This window comes from Macrotis lagotis, chromosome 5 (assembly GCF_037893015.1).
Source record: "Macrotis lagotis isolate mMagLag1 chromosome 5, bilby.v1.9.chrom.fasta, whole genome shotgun sequence".
NCBI lineage: Eukaryota > Metazoa > Chordata > Mammalia > Peramelemorphia > Peramelidae > Macrotis > Macrotis lagotis.
In genome coordinates this window covers 109,376,149-109,393,749 of record NC_133662.1, presented here as the reverse complement: position 1 = coordinate 109,393,749, position 17,601 = coordinate 109,376,149, and the positions used below count along the sequence as shown (strand labels likewise).

At 33.9% G+C, this 17,601-nt stretch overlaps 1 protein-coding gene across 4 annotated transcripts in view; it reads right to left on the bottom strand.

The window, feature by feature from the left end:
• AFG1L (AFG1 like ATPase) overlaps nucleotides 1–17,601 on the bottom strand; it is a 221,398-nt gene that overhangs the window by 54,639 nt on the left and 149,158 nt on the right. The gene's annotated exons all lie outside the window — the stretch shown is intronic.

The following is a 17,601-nucleotide window of genomic DNA, read 5'->3' as shown; positions in this document are numbered from 1 at the left end:
AAATCACACACTTTTGGGTCTGGAATGAACCTTAAAGAGCATCCAGACCAATCTACAGAAGCACAGAGTGGTTAAGCAACTTACCTAAGATGATGGTGAGAACAATAATGCCAAACATTTATATTGCAAGAATTATCTTTCTTCCATTAGAAGGTAAGCTACTTGAGGGAAAGAATAGCCTTATTTGCTTGTATTTCATAGGCTCCCCAATACTTAGCACAGTTTGGCACACAACCAGCACTTAATTATCTATTTATCTGTTTGTCTGTCCATCCATCTGTTTTTTTCTGTCTCTCTGTCTGTCCATCCATATCTATCTGTCTATCCGTATCTATTTATTTATTAATCTATCCACCCATCTGTTTAAATCTGTATGTCCATTTGTTAATCTGTCTATATCTATCTGTCTGACTGTCTATCTTCTCTGTCCACCTGTCTATATCTATCCATCTGTCTGTCTGTCTATCTATCTATCTATCTATCTATCTATCTATCTATCTATCGATCCATCTATCTATCGATCTATCTATCTTTCCGTCTGCCTGTCTATCTATTTGTCTGTCTATTTGTCTATCTACAAAACACTTTACATACATGATCTGACAGGATTCAAAGACAGGTTTTTTTACTCCAGCTTGTGGAAACAGGTGCTAAATTAAGGCTCCAGGGGATGATGTAGAGACTAGTTTTACTTCTAACACCTTTTCTCCCAGATATTCTAAAATTTCTGTAATGCAAATTCTTTCTCCAATTTCTAGAAATGCATCTCTCTTCTCTTGATTTTTTTGGTCCATTTATTCCCCTCAATAGCCTGGACCTCAGGGAATGCTGCAATCCCCAGCTCCAGCCATGTCTATGACCATAGATGCTGTTTGTTCTCCCAGGGATGAAGGTGAATGAGCCCCATACAGTGTGGTCATTTCATATATAAGTTTAATGTTTTTAAGTCAAGGGGATGGGTTAATATTACTTTCCTATATAAATTGACTTATGATTTCACTGATGTAGATTTTCTCTCCATTGATAACAGATTGTACCTCATCCACATCCTCTAGTCCTACACAATTCTTGTTCAGGCGATCCTCCACAGATGTTCTCCCCAACATAGTGGGGATCCCTTAAGTCTTCAATTTTGTAGGTAGTAGGGCAGTACTTGATTTGTTCATCTGGTATCCTTTGCTTTCACTACATGCCCGGTCTTCCTTTTCTAATTATATATATCCTTGATAAATATTAGAGAATGTACAAAGTATAATGAAGGAAAACTGAATACACATAATTTATTTTCCTGTATCTAATTTTTAAAAACACTATAAATTAATTTTTATATACTTTACTCACTGTATTCCATTTAAGAAAAACTTTCCTTCCTTTTCCCTTTTGGTATTAACAAAAACAAGGCCAATGAAAGTTATATAAGCTTCCACTTTTTTTTTTCTGAGTAACTAACTTCTCTATCGTCAGAGTGATTAAACTCTACAAAATGATTGCATTCTTACATTCACTAATCACCACCAAGGAATACCTAATCAGCTGCAAAGGAACTGTAACTACAGTCCTTAGATGCTAGTTCTTAATTGTCACAACCATAATACTCACTCCAGGTTTCTATATTTTTTGGAGCTATGAACCACAAATATTCAGATATTATCCACTTCGTTTAGTCTTCCTAACATGAATACCCCTCCTTCTTTAATTCCCAGGGATATTTATAAGACCTGTGACCTTTTATCTCATCCAATTCAAATGCATAAAATTAATCAGCAACCAAACTGAATTTATTTTTGAACTAGTTTGTATATTTATGTATACAAAGGACAAATACAATTACACAATCTGAAAATGTAATTAGGGAAGTTGGAAATGAGAAGGAAGAACAGGTTAATGTACTCTCATTGGTATATAAGCAGAAGAAAGGCTTTGACTTTCAAAGGTAAGCTTTAAGGATAAATCCATCATCTAAAGTACTTTTAGAGTTTATATTTTCAATATGATATTACAGGTATATTTCCACTTATTCAAAAACATATTAGAAATAATCATTTTGTAAATTATAATTTTATCCAACTTTAATAATTTGACTATCCAGTCACAGAACATAAAAGAATATAGTGAATATTGTAGAGAATTACAACAGAAAACTACTTACTAGTGCCTGCAGGAAAGGTTTAAATTAAAATCTTTTAACATTTAAAAGCTCTTTGTAAAACAAGAATTCTTTTTTTTTTAAGTCAAATATCTTGCTCCAGGTCACAAAGAAAATAAGTAGAAAAGACAGAATTTGAACCCAAGTCTCCAGCTTCCAAAAATCTTGCATATTTTCTACTTTTTAATAGGCTAAAATGAATAAAATTCATTTGGACTTCCTTAATTTCAGAAATTGTTCTACATTCTCTATCACATCCATTCCCATGGACAGTAAGATCATAAGAGCTAGTTTATCTTAGTTTGATGCCCTTAGAGAAAGATAAGAATAACCGACTTGCCCAAGGACACAAAAGTAGCAAATGCCAGACCTCTCCATCTCTAACTTTCATCAAAACTTCCCTTAAATATAACCTTTCACAAGACTTTTCCTCCTGCATAAAATACAAAGGTTAAATGCTATATGCTCTACATCACCAACTGGATATTTCTAACATGAGATGTCCAAACTCAACATGTCCAAAGCTCACCTGAACTTGACTATTTCTGTTCCTGTTCAAATGACTTTATATGTATTTGGATGTATAACTTCAGCATCTGTACAGATGCTGTCCTATCTCCTGCCATGCTCTGATATGATGAAAGATCATCAAGGATAGGGACTGCTTCTTGGTCTTTAAATCTCCAGCACCCAGAGCAATGCTTGGCATCTAGGATGCTTTGTATGTGCTTTTGATGGAATCCATGTGTTATTAATAGTCAGTAAACAAAACTTCCAACAGAATCCTTACTATCCTTCAAACATTCTCACAGGAACTTAGTTTATCTTTATCCTCTATCTAACTCACAAAGTTGTTATGATATTCAATTTAAGGTACTTAAAGTTCTATCTAAATTGTAAAATGGTCCCTAGATATGAGTAGCAAGGTATAGTGGAGAGGATGTTGTAACCCCTGGAGTCTGAAGTCCTCAATGTGACTCCTAACCCTGTACCTATTAGCTTTGTGACCATGAGTTAATCACTTTTTCTTTCTCTGTCTCAGTTTTTTCCTCTTTGTAATGGAGCAAATGACACATGAAATATCTACCTCACAGTGCTATTTAATGTATGTAGATCATTTTGTTAAATTTCAAGGGCTACATATAAATTCCTCCATCCGAGTCACCACCATATCTTACCTTGGGCAATTTTCTGTTGCTACCCCTGAGAGAAATTCAAAAGGAGGAAAGTTTTTCTTAAAAGACTGCATCCCTACATTTTGCTCTCTATCTTCTCTTCTCCATGAATATCACATCTTTATCCTGGCCTATGTTGGGTGATAAAGTACATTCCAGATATGGGAGATGTCTGTCAAAGGCAGGGAGGTAGAAGATGGAATGTTATGCTTGAGGGACAGAAAATGGGTCAATTTGGCTGGATGTAGACTAGGAAGATCCCAGGCAAGAAGCAGGGAAAAGTAGGTAGAGCCAGAATGTGAATGGCTTTAAATGCCAAATAGAGAAGTTTGTATTGTAGTCCTAGAGGTAAATGGGAACTAGTGGAGCTGGGAGTCACATGGTTGGACATGTGCAGTTGTATAGAAAATGGATGGGAAAGGAGAGACACTTTGATATCCATTCATACAGGGAAACCAATTAGCAGATTATTGCACTATTCCAGGGGAGAAGTGAAAGGACAGTAGGAAATGGGAAAACAGAGCTAGGCTTTGCAAGGAAGATGGTCTCGTGTAAATGAAGAGAAGAAGAAGAAATAATAAATGATGTAAAAGTTGTATATTTGAGACTTTTCAACTGACTGTATTTGAGAGGCAAGGAAAAGAAAAGAACTGAGAATGTTTCCTAGTTACCAACTTCAGATATGGGAACAGTAATGGTGCCTTTAATAAAAATAAGGAAGTTCAGAAGGGGAAGGATTAAAGAAGAAATGGTGGGAATACAATGAGGGCTTTAAAACGGTTTTTAAAAAAATATATCTTTTATTTGAGACACCTGTAGGACATTCAGCTGGAAATGTCCAATAGGCAGTGGATGGTATAAGACTGTAGTCAGGATAAAGACTAGGATTAGGGGGCGGCTAGGTGGAGCAGTGGATAAAGCACCGGCCCTGGAGTCAGGAGTACCTGAGTTCAAATCCGGTCTCAGACACTTAATAATTATCTAGTTGTGTGGCCTTGGCCAAGCCACTTAACCCCATTTGCCTTGCAAAAACCTAAAAAAAAAAAGACTAGGATTAGATATATAGATATGAAAGTTATTTGCTTTAGATGACAGATGAACTAATAAGATGATAAAATCACCAGTGGAGGAAAGAGAGAGAAGTGGGTCCTAGTCAGGAATCTAGGGTACTTTTAGGGGATGGAATATGAGTGATGACCCAAAAAAGAGAATGAGAAGAAATGGTCAAATGAATAGAAACAGAGTCAAGACAGAATGTCTGACACATGGTAAGTAAGCATTTAGTAAATATTTACTGACTATGTGATGAAAGGAGAATGTTCAGGAAGAGAGGTTGGTCAAAAATGGTGAATACTGTAGAGAGGCTAAGAAGGAAGATGACTGGGAAAAGGCAATTAAGAGAGAAAACTGGAGAGAGCAGTTTCTGTTGAGAGATGAAATCAGAAGAAAGATTAAGGAAGGTGAAATTTGTGAGAAGAATATAGTGGCATACCTGAACAGAAGCAGATATAGAGGGTGGATGATAGCTTGAGGGAGTGGCAGAGATGAGAGGATTTTTTTAATAGCTGGAGGAGACCTAGATATGTTTGTTGGCAACAGAGGAAGAGTCAGAAGATAGAGAGAGATGGAAAATTAGAAGTGAATGAGACAACTAGAGGTGAGCTGTTAGAGGACAAAGGATCTGCCTTTGAAGAAGAGAAGGGTCTGAAGCATTGGTCTTTTCTTATTAGTTCATTGAGAACATTCCCAAGCTAGGTCGAATTCTTTCATTCAACTCCCTTAATGTTGGCTCTAATTTTACCTTTAGTTTTAAATTTCTCACAGTCACATGTCTCTTTGTATTCTTCAAATTAGTTTCCCCCTAGCACTATGAGCTCAGGTCCTTACTCAGTTCCTCAAGTTAAGTGTCTTCCATTTTACCAGCACATGAAACTTTTCTTTCCTTTTCAATTAATTTGTATAGTTTCCAACTTACATTAATTAAACAATATGAAATTATTTAAATAAAATTTATAGTAAACTCCCTGTTTATTTCTGACTTGATATCTCAGTCTCGCCAGGCCATCTGGCTCAGCATTGAGCAACCACCAAAATGGATTAACATTGTCCACTCTCAGATCAATACTTCCCTTGGCCTTTACTTATAGAGCACTGCTCTTCCTAGGTCACATTTATATAGATACAGCACAACTGCATTTTAACCATAGTTAATTTGCTTGGCTTCAACCAGACAATACTGTCAAGTCCTGAATGGAACCCCCACATTTCTTACATGTCATTAAGAAATGCTGTTGTTGGTGGGGCGGCTAGGTGGTGCAGTGGATAGAGAACCGGCCCTGGAGTCAGGAGTACCTGAGTTCAAATCTGACCTCAGACACTAAATAATTACCTAGCTGTGTGGCCTTGGGCAAGTCACTTAATTCTATTTGCCTTGCAAAAACTAAAAAAAAAAAAAAATCTGTTGTTGTTCAGTAGTTTTCAGTTGTGTCTAACTCTTTGTGACCCCTTTTAGGTTTCTATGCAGAGATATTGGAGTAGTGTACCATTTCCATCTCCAGCTTATTTTACAGATGAGGAAACTGAAACAAAAAGGATTAAATGACTTGCTAGGGTTACACAGCAAGTATGTGGGATCATATTTGAACTCAGGAAGATAAGTCTTCCTGACTCCAGGTGGATACATTGTGCCACCTAGCTGCCATTAATGAAAAATAATATCACCTTGGAAATTTTAGTATTTCAAAAAGTATATTGAAATTAATAATACTTCACATTTCTATATTATGAATAATAGTTAAAAAAAAACTTTCCTCACAACAGCCCTAAAAGATAGGAAGCACAAATATTTTAATTTACATTTACCTTATAAAGAAACCAAGATTTAGGGAATTTAAACTTATTTGTCCAGGCCTGCAAAACTCAAAGAGTGTTAGAGCCAGAGTTCAAATCCAGTTTTTCTGATCCTAATATTTGTGTTCTTTTTACAATGCTACACTGTCTCTAGTACAGATAAGAGTATAGTGATCTTCTTGGAGTCTTGAAAAAGCAAAGCTGGAGGGTAATAATTTGTCAGTATTTATCCTCCACTGCCAGGGAAGTAAGCGCCCTGACTAAAAAAATACAAATATTCTAGTCTTTGTGGCAGATAAATGAAAAAGAAAACAAAAACAAAATTAAGAAAACTGATTTACCAGAATATTGAAACTTCAAGAAAACTTCCCTTACATACACTTCCTTTTCCCTAATGCTCAATGTTTATTAAGTAACTTTCAGATTATTGATTAATCCATTCAGGTATGCTGACACTGAGGAGACCCCTTAGCCAACTCTGGGTTTTGTGGCAGGTAAATCTACCAGTATAAATTAAGTAACTTCATATTTTGATTTATAAATCTTGGACTTTTCATCAATGTAACAAGATTCCTCTTGGATCATCAGAATTTCATATTTTTATCAGGAGTTAGAGATGAGGAAATTACCATCATTTTTCTATTTGTTGGAGAAAGATTCACAAAGGTAACAGGAGCTGCTTAAATGATAATAACAACTTACAACCAGCACCAAGGCCAAGGTCTGCATATAAAAAGTACTTAATAAATGCCTGTTGACTATACATGTATGTTTTGCTTAATGTTTACAAATTATCTTGTGTATGTGTGTATATATATATATATATATATATATATATATATATATATATATATATTAGGTTTTTGCAAGGCAAATGAGGTTAAGTGGCTTGCCCAAGGCCACACAGCTAGGTAATTATTAAGTGTCTGAAGACCGGATTTGAACCCAGGTACTCCTGACTCCAGGGCCGGTGCTTTATCCACTGCGCCACCTAGCTGCCCCATATTTTCTAATCTAATGCTCAAACTATCTTGTAAGGTAGATAGAAGACGTATTATTATACTCACTCAGCAGATAAAGAAATAAGATCAGAGAAACTTGTTAAATAACTTGACCATAGTCCCCCTGGAGGTAGGGTTAGGTAGGGTTTAAATCCTATAGAATTTTAACATAGGTCTTTTCTAAAACCAAAACCAAATCTTTCTACTATAATTGTCTTTCTCTGATGATAAAAGAAAACATTGTTAAGATGGGCAATAAAGATTATCCTAGGGGCGGCTAGGTGGCAGTGGATAAAGCACCGGCCCTGGAGTCAGGAGTACCTGGGTTCAAATCCCCTCTCAGACACGTAATAATTACCTAGCTGTGTGGCCTTGGGTAAGCCCCTTAACTCCATTTGCCTTGCAAAATGCTAAAAAGAATATCCTAGGCCAAGGATAGACTCAGGAGAAATACTAGAGGTGATATTATAGTGAGGTCAGGTGAACCTAACAAGTTCAGAATATTTTCTAGAAAAAGCAAAGGGCAAGGCAATTGAGGCAAGAGAACACCAAGAAAACAAAGTAATTTTGGATGACTTTAGGGAGGTCTTCGCTGTCTTATTTCCCTCATCATGATTGATAATGTTAATTTTGAAGAATTTTCTGATTTTATTTGAAACCAGTGTTTTTTAATATCTGATTTCTCAGGTACCCTTTTTTCCCTAAGCATTATCTCATTGTTTCATGGAGTACCACCAGATCTTTTATTTTATCTTAGGTTCTCTGTTTTGCCAGCCAGTTTCTGGATAATTTGGAGGATTTTTCTAAATTTAATCACTAAAGGTAAATTAGATCTGTGAAAAAATGTAAAGCATCAAGCATCTGATGGCATACCTGATGAAATTATAAAATGTAGAGGTGAAGCACTGCACCTGTTGGTATAGGGTCTCTTTCTCAGTGTTTGGAATCTGAGGTAGAGAGTCATGGGTCTTCAGAGACACCATCACTATTTCATCATCTATAAAAAGAAAGGTAAGAAATCTGACTGTGTTAACTGTTAGTGCATGATAAGAACTCTTGGTCAAGGGTCAAGGTTTTTATTTTGTTCACTATATCTCTAATTATGTACATTCTAAGTTTTAGAGTACCATTAGACCCCAGCAAATTATATCATATATTTCTGTAATAGCAGACACTGGAAAAACCTAAGGACAACGCTGAGAATGCTTCATCCTCTCTGTCAACTTGATTATGGCCTTTGATAACATTAGCAGATTTGGTTTTTCATAATTCTTCATTAATACACATAAACTAAGTAAGACACTTACATTCTAAGACAGCCACATTCCTGGATGGCTGGACAAATCTGTATTGATGAAAATAATTGGCTTCATTTTATATCACAATTGATAACATAATAAAGGATCATAATTGGTTTAAAAAGTTGTTTCTGCTCTCCATAAAAATGATTATTCTTAAGAAAGTTATGCCTTTCTATCATAGGCTTTCACATTATAAGATCACACATTTAAAATCAAAAGGGACCTTTAAGGCCATCTTCTCTAACTCTCATTTTTATATCTGAGGATATGGAGGTCTAGAGAGTTTTTGTGACTTCTCCAATTAATCAAAAAACAAAGTTATTAAGTATTTATTATGGGTTAGGTACTGCACTAGGTACAGATAGTCACATAGGTAGCAGAGATGGTATTTGAACCTGCATTCTCTGTTATCCAAACTGATACTTCTCTCTGTATCAAAATGTCATGGAACAATACAAATGAGAAAATGTGTACAGGCCCTGCCATATTTATAATAAAAACTGTCATTGTTTCCTATGAGCAGCACAAGACTTGTCTCTAACTATATTCAATCACTTTAATTATTCTGATCTAAGTACTTTGATTTTGCCTCCTTGGGAATATTTGGAAAAGACCTATATTTAACAAATAAAACCATTCTCAAAATTTTAGCATGAACCACACCTCACTGTAAGAGGAGGGGTATTTCATAATTCCAACATAATTTTCTGATTTTTAAAGAATAATTTTTTACTATGTAAATACAACTTTACTATTTGACTTTTAATGCTGGAAAATAAATAAAAGAAGTCACCACCACCACCCCGATGTCAAAATAATGAAATTGTCCTGATTTATACAAAGTGATTTATAGTGGAAATTATGCAACAGCTCAGAAACTTGTGCTCTGTACACACAATGGATACTGACACAGTGATCTTATCTAGTGGCTCTCCTTGACATAGTGGGATGTTGCCTGGCTGAAATTGCAGCCAAATCCCTAGTTTCAGGACAAAAATTGCATTTTTAAAATTAATATTCACTCCTTTTTTCCCCTATTTAATCAATCCAAAAATATTCATATTCTCATCAGGAAAGAAATGAAAAAAGAGGAATACAAAATAATGAATGAGTAATTTCTACACCACTTAGAAAATCTCCTTTATTCATTCTTTCAATTGAAAATCCAAAACTATAGTTTGAGTTACTGTATCATAACATTTTCCTTCTCTCCATCTAGCATCATGTAGTATGATATAAAACTTCCAAAGAAAAAAAAGAAATTTTCTATTTTATCTTTATTGATTTATTTACCATAAGATCATACATTGGAGCTAGAAGGGATCTTGAAGGTAAGGTAAATTTACTTCTTAGAATTTTCTTATTCTTTTATTAAATGATCCAAAGTGGATAACTTTTCTACTTAACATGTATAACCACATTGAAAGTCTATAAATACCCACAGTAAATGCTGGTTAATTCTTATTATAATCACAATTTCTGGATTAGTAAAGGAAAACTACTCACAGTTATAGAATGCATGAATTGACAAGATGACCCTTGTTCATTTACAAACTTGATTATGAAGGGGCTAAGTATCTAGGGTAATGTTTGTGAATTATCTAAACTCCAGTTCGACTCCTTCTTCACTCTATTTTAGTAATTTTGATACTCATTAGCATTTTTATTAGAGAATGGAAAGTCTATGAGAAGGAAGGTAAAAGTCAGTCAGTTTTGCCACTTATTAGTAGATCTGGTAAAGTACTAGGAAAGACAATAGACTGGAGCTCTGGAGAAAAGATCTAGGGAAAATTGAGTTCATTACTCCATACTTTCTACAATAACTTTTAAATATGGATAGTTAGAGATGGCTATATTTTAACATAAAAGAGAAAGCTGAAGAATTAATCACTGGTTAAATGAAGGATGGCACCTTCCAAACACACAGAAGTATTTTGTAAATGTTTGCTAAATTGAACTAAAGTGAATCAAGACCATGGCATTAATCCTAGCCATAAAAACAAAAGACACATTCTGAGCAGCTTAGGAGACACAGTGATATTTAAAATAAAAACAACCCCTTTACAGAGTTGGAGCTTTAAGTTTATAGAGTACTGGTGTCATAACACAAGATGCTTTGAGGTAGATGTAATTTTTCTCTCGATTTTTTAGATTATGAAGGCGTGTAGAGGCTTGCCACTGATCATACATCTAAAAGATTTCATAGACAGGATTCTAACTCAGGACCTTTGACTTTAAAGAGTAGTGCTCTTTGTATTTACTATTCCACCATGCTTCTGAGAGTATAGCAAAATGAAAAATCCTCTGTACTAAGAGTCAGACAACCTCAATTCTAGCTCAACCAGAAGCTGAGCTGTTAGCTCTGTGTAATCATGAGCAAGTTGCTAAATTAATTTTTATTTTCCTTATCTACAAAATGGAGCAAGGGGACTAATGATTCTGATAATCTCCTCCAGTTCTAAAATTCTATGGCTCTCTCTATAAAATGTATAAAAAGGTATAGAAGGTACAGAAAGACCAATTTTACTTTTGTCTTTTTTGTCCCCATCCACCCGGATGACTGTTTTAGGCAGCATACAAGCTGTCCAAGGCAGATGGAACCATTTAATGGCAGCATGGGGATTTATCTCACCCAGTGTTTCTTCATCTTCACTATTTTCCCCTCTTTTAGGCAGATGTGCACATTCTCCACTCACTGCTTTTTTTATAACTTTTACTACTCACTATTCAGTTATTTTATTTTAGACAATCTCTCTTTTAGACATCCTTTTTAACTCTCACTATTATTAGCTGAAGAAAAATTCAAGAAAAAATTTTTTTCATTTGTGAGTCCCCCCCAGTATTCTAATCATATCTGTTAAGTATGAATAGCAATATTAAAATATGCATATCAAGGAAAAGAAGGCTAAAATATTTGAAGTGAAATTAGTCAGAATCAAACCATTAATATCCAAAGCCAATGAAAATATCAGGTCAGAGTTTCCATAAAAATCTTCATCTGTCTTCCTATCGTTCTCTAATCAAATCTGCTTTTCTTCATATGTTGTCACTTAAGATAAACATTTATATTGCTTTGTTTCATTACTGTCATTGCAATAATATTTTTCAATTTTTTTTCATTTCAAATCTATAGTGATTTATTTAGCCTATGAACCAAGTGACTTTTGTGAAGTCAACCCCCAGCAGACTAAGTGGACTCAGTGAGGAAGATTATGGGAGAAGGTCAAGAGTCTCCAAGGGCATAGGTAAGTTGTATGATCTGTATGGAAGAAACACACACACACACACACACACACACACACACACACACAAAATCACAAAGTAAGGGGCAGCTGGGTGAATAGAGCACTGGCCCCGGAGTCAAGAATACCTGAGTTCAAATCCGACCTCAAATATTTAATTAGCTGTGTGGCCTTGGGCAAGCCACTTAACCCATTGTCTTGCAAAAAACAACAACAACAACAAGTAAAAAAACATCACAAAATAAGATGAAAGTAACCAGATCTCAAAGTTTATGAACTTCCTTGGAACTACAGAATTCTTTATTACACTCTTAGGTGATAGTATAATACAGTTAAACTGATTGCATATTAAAAATGAGAATTTTAACCTTACTCTTCTGTTACTATTAGCTAGGAAAAATAATAAAACTTTCAAGTGTTTTTAGGGGCAAATTATAGAACACTGAGGATTGTCAAAATGAGAATTAAGGTTTGAATTCACTGAATTGTTTTTATAAAGATCATGAGTATCTTCTATAATAAATGAACTCCTTTTTATGGGTTTGAACTTAAGCATATAAACATATCACAGTATTTTCTATTAATTACACAAGGATGTGTTTATGTATGCCTATTTTTTTAATAAAAAGAGGCTGTGTAAATAATTCCATTGTGTACAACTTGGATAAAAAGGAAAACATAAGTAGCTGCCATCTATGTTTTTAAATGCCAGATTTATAGTAAATGAATATTTAAGGTAAACTGAACAAAGCATTTCTAATACATTACAATGCAAATGAAAACAACTGAATCTACTAAAATATGAAAAAGAATTTCTTAGATATTTTGCAGTCTAAAAAACTTGGCCAAACTATTGTTCAATATGCACACAGTTTGTGTCTTTATGCTCAGATGTTGTTGAAACAGCAGACTTAAAAGAAATAATGTCAATGAATCCTACCAAGCACTATACATGACCTCTGGGGTAATTAGCAATCATTCAAAAGCAACAAGACTAAAATGTTCTATTCTTTATTACTGTCAGCTCTTATCTTGATCAGCATTTTAATAAAGATGGTTCGTTTCTAAGACAGTTTCATGAATCAGTCATAATTACATTCTGACATGCAGTGAATAGTAAAGCAAAACTAAATATCACTTCATCAACCTTTCTAACCTTTATGCAAGTATTAACTGTAAATAATTTTTACACAATCCTACAACAGAAAATCTGCATATTTCTTAGCTTTGTACATACTTTACCCCAAATGAATTTCCTGTGACCTATACCTGAAAAACACAATCAGCCATAATTATTCAGTCTTGTGAGATGTTCAGGTGTTGCCTTTCAGAGTTCAAATCAACTTCAAATACAAAAGGCTACTTTATTCTGCCTAATGGCAAAATATGCAAAATAGGTTAACTAGCCAAAACCATTTCAGAGCACCGTGGCTTAAAAGAAATAGTTGACTGTTTTAACTTTAATAAAAAAAAAAGGCACAAAACACTCCCCCCCAAACCATCACAACAAAAAAATATACTGAAGCCATTCTCAATAAAAAAAGATTACTATATTATTCTTTAAGAAACAAGCACCTTAAACAACACATATACAACATCTAATGATTAAAAATATATTAAAAGCAGCAGGAAAAAAATCTAAATATTTAAGGATTGGAAGAAGTATTTGAAGTATAATTTCAAGATGTCTAATGAAAAACTTTTCAAATCTTTTATCAAAAGACAATAAAATTTGGCTATATGATGCTGCTGTTGAGTATAATGTGGCAACTGCTAATCATTACTTCACTTAGACTCTAAGACTTAGTTTCAAAATTCTGAATTTCATTTTTTCTATAAAATTAATTTAACATTTGAGACACTGTAACATGAAGAGAATTTAACTACCAGGTGTTAGATACAATATCTCAACTGAGGCTGTTTTAAATTAAAGAGAAATAAATAACAAATACCATGCTTTCTCAACAATAATCTTTTTCATCTCAAAGAGGGCAAAAAAAAATGGTTTGAGATGGGGGTAGGGCACTGCATTCCAAGGCTCACAATTCTCTATTTTGTTTTTTGACAGTTCCTTGCACACAGTAGGAATTCAACAAACGTTTAATGGAGCAGAACTGAATGGAAATAAAACTGCTAAAGTCTAGAAAGTGATTCCATTGTATACTATTAATAAACTTTTATTCCTTAAATATTAGCTAAATAGAGCAAAACTTTTTCATATCATGTTCCCCCTTTATACTTTATTTCATCTAATTCTTAAAAAGTTCTAGCCAGGGGAAAAATCAATCAATATCCCCACCATATTTTATTAGGCTTATATTATTTTTAAAGAACAAAAATATTACAACAGGAATCCTGAAACGCATATGAACATAGCAAACAACATTTCCATGCTGTATTAAAGCACACAAATATATAAATCTCATACATGAATAGCTTTATATTTAAATTGGCCATTTCTGTTTCTTTCCTAGATGTTACTCTATGCTCTTAATAGAGGTGAAAGCAGGGAAGGGAAAAAAAGTGTTGATTTAAGAAAACAGACTTCCCAGATTTTTTTAAAATGTAATTAAGATTTAAACAAAGGCTAAAGATGGCTTACTCTTAGATGAGGTCCACTACCTCATTACCAACAACTGAAAACTTCTGATGCATTTTGTTTCAAGAGACTCCCAAAGTCCTTGCTGTAAAGCAGACTGGGGGGTGCAGAGTCCATTCACTCTTTCTGTATCACAACCATTATGTAAGAAGCATAAAACACTGCCTTTATGCTGCCAAGACACAATGACTCTTCCTACTTCAAAGCATTTTTGCCACTAGGGTTTTTTCTTCAAAATTTATTCAAGCTAAGGGCAGAGAGACAACAATTCATACACGCTAATTACGCCTAATTATCTATTCCCTTTTTTGACCAACTTCGGCCAGTGTTATTCGCTATCTGGGTTTCTCACAACCTCCCTTTGCCCTGTCCACCGGGCCCAACAGTAAAGTCTTTGAAGAAAACAGTTGTGGCTTTTTAGAATTTCCACAATATAGAGTTTGAGCAAATGAAATAATCATTCTATTAGTTTTGACACATTTATGTGTTAAATATGAAGACTTCTTGGTTAATTTGGCAAATTCCTCACAAGTGTTCATGGTTAGAATCACTGGTAACACCCTCTCTTATAGGAGCTTCTCCTCATGCTTTCTTTTCATGATCTAAATGAAATGTTTATTGGATTAAAGTTCTTCTCTGCAGACCTCCATGGTGGCCTGTGACAAAGAGCTTAAAAGCTTTATTAATTGGCTTGAGCTTTCAGGGAGGGGAAAGAGAGGACCTTATTTCACATTACATCACAAGGAAAGAAAACTGCCACGTGTAATTAAACTAATTTATCTTGCTATCCAAAGAACCAACTCCTACATATCATCAATATACTTCCATTAAATCGTTTTTGTGATCCAAGAAGTGATTCCCTGTAACTTAACTGAAAAGAATTATTTATGAACTAAAAGGGAAGAAACTCGACCCCTAGTAACATACCAAGCAATGTTGGGTTGTGGTACTGCATTAAACAAATTATACATGATTTTAAAACATTTCATAGCAATTGGGAAGATTATTAAAAGGTTAGCTATTTTATATGATTATAGATAATGAAAAGATTATAAACATACCCTCTTATCCAAAATAAGTATTATCTTGGTAAACTTTGACTCATATATGATCTATCCATTTTCACATATGTCTTGTTATACATGGGCAGCTATATGAGGACTATATTACAATAAGTGAAAGTTATTTTTCTAAGATAAATATATCGTGCTATTACTAGATTAAGTTCAAAGAACCAGTACAAAAATTGTTTTAAAATGCTTCACATATTATAGACAATTACTGATAAAATTATGCTTAAACATCAAATCACTTAGCTTGTCTATATTATCTTTTACAAATCACATTAACTTAACCTGTTCAAGCAAAATTGTTTATAATTGTCAGTAAGTCAAATGATTATTTTCATGTATTAAAAACATTGCAAAACAACAACCCTTTTTGATGTTGCAGTGTGCTCTGGTACTTTAATTTTATTTTTTTATTTCTTTTCATGAAAAAACATCTTATAGGTGAAGGACACATGCAAAGGGTTAATCCCAGCAGCTGATTCAGGTGACAGTGAGCTCCCCAGAGGTCAGAGAGACTGACAATGGCCTCAAACGCTGGTTTTTATTATCTAGCATCATGAAAGCTTTGGTGCTATCTTAGGGTTATAGTGAACAAACTGACAAATCAATTTCACCAGTGAAATGAAAATCTAGGAGAGAAAATGGCAAATATCAGCTTAGCAAGTCAACAAATGCTAATGCAGGTGGCTGGACAAAGGCTGAACAATAAAACATTTCAACTGAGGACTAGAGGCAGCTTTTCTGTAGTCTCTGACTGTAGGATATTCCAGTGTATCATTCTCAACAAGTTTATGTTCAAGCAGTTAAGATGCTTTAGAAGACTCCTGAGAAAACTATCACCAAAAAACATTTAATAGCAATATTAAAGGTCATTCACAGAAGATATTGTCATTACATGAAAATTAGATAACCAGACAGAAAAAGAGAAAAAACACTAAACCAAGTCAGAATGTTTTCCAAACAAAACCTCTTTAAAAACAGAACTGTTAAAAAAAATTTTTTCTTCCAAAAAAAGAAGAAAATTTGCAATAATAAATGGTAGTCTTATTTTCTCTACTTTGTTCATCTAATTCAAATTAATGTAAAAAATTAGCATTTGAGAATGTGAGATTGGCTAGTTCTGACATTTTATAGTAATAATCAATGCTCTTATAATCAACTCATTAAATTACTAAAATAAGTTTTAGTATATATATTGAGTTTTTAGAGTATATTTTTTGTAAGAATCTTGGGAGAGACAACAGATTTGGAAGTGTTAAGATTTAATAAAAAATTTAAAATTACTGATAAACACATTGTCACATAAAGACCAAATAAATTAGTGCACAGAAACATATTGCAGAGGGCAAAAAATTCTCCACAGTAAACTATGTATGCTTCAGACTTTCTACCCTATAAAGCTGTATAACTACAAAGAAAGAAAGTCTCAAATGTAAACAAAAATGAGTTTTCTTTTTTCTTTAATTTTTTTTATTTCTTAAAGATTTTATTTATTTTGAGTTTTACAATTTTCCCCCCTAATCTTACTTCCCTCCCCCCCACACCAAAAATGAGTTTTCTCAAAAAAACAAAAACCAGGGGTGGCTGGGTGGCTAGGTGGCACAGTGGATAGAGCACCAGCCCTGGAGTCAGGAGTACCTGAGTTCAAATCCAGCCTCAGACACTTATTCATCACCTAGCTGTGTGGCCTTGAGCAAGCCACTTAACCCCATTTCCTTGCAAAAAAAAAAAAAAAACCTAAAAAAAAGCCAAAGAAGAATATGAGTTGTGACTAGCAAAGTTTTCAAGAAAATGAATCAAACTAAATGTTTTATCTAAGTGGAAAAGTGGGCTTTTCTTTCTCTCTAATTGAGATTTAAAGGGCTTCCGAATTCACACCTTTAAAAATAAGTAATTTTAGTAGTCCAGGAAAAAAAAAGTATGAGGGCCTGTAGAGAGATTGTGGCATAAATTGAAAAAAAAGGGGAGATCGAAGTAAAGAGTGTTCTGATGGAAGAATCAGTAAGACTTTTTACACTGTTAGAAAAGCAAAATGGTTCATTAGAAAAAGATGAATTTTTGTAGACTACACAGATCTTCATCCCAATTTAAAACAGAACATATTTAGACTACCTTAGATTGTAGAACTAAGATGATTGGTTGAAGCTATCAATGTATAACAGATCAATTCAATTATCAAAGATGGCAATAATATCAGGTAGTCCAGTTGAAATTAAC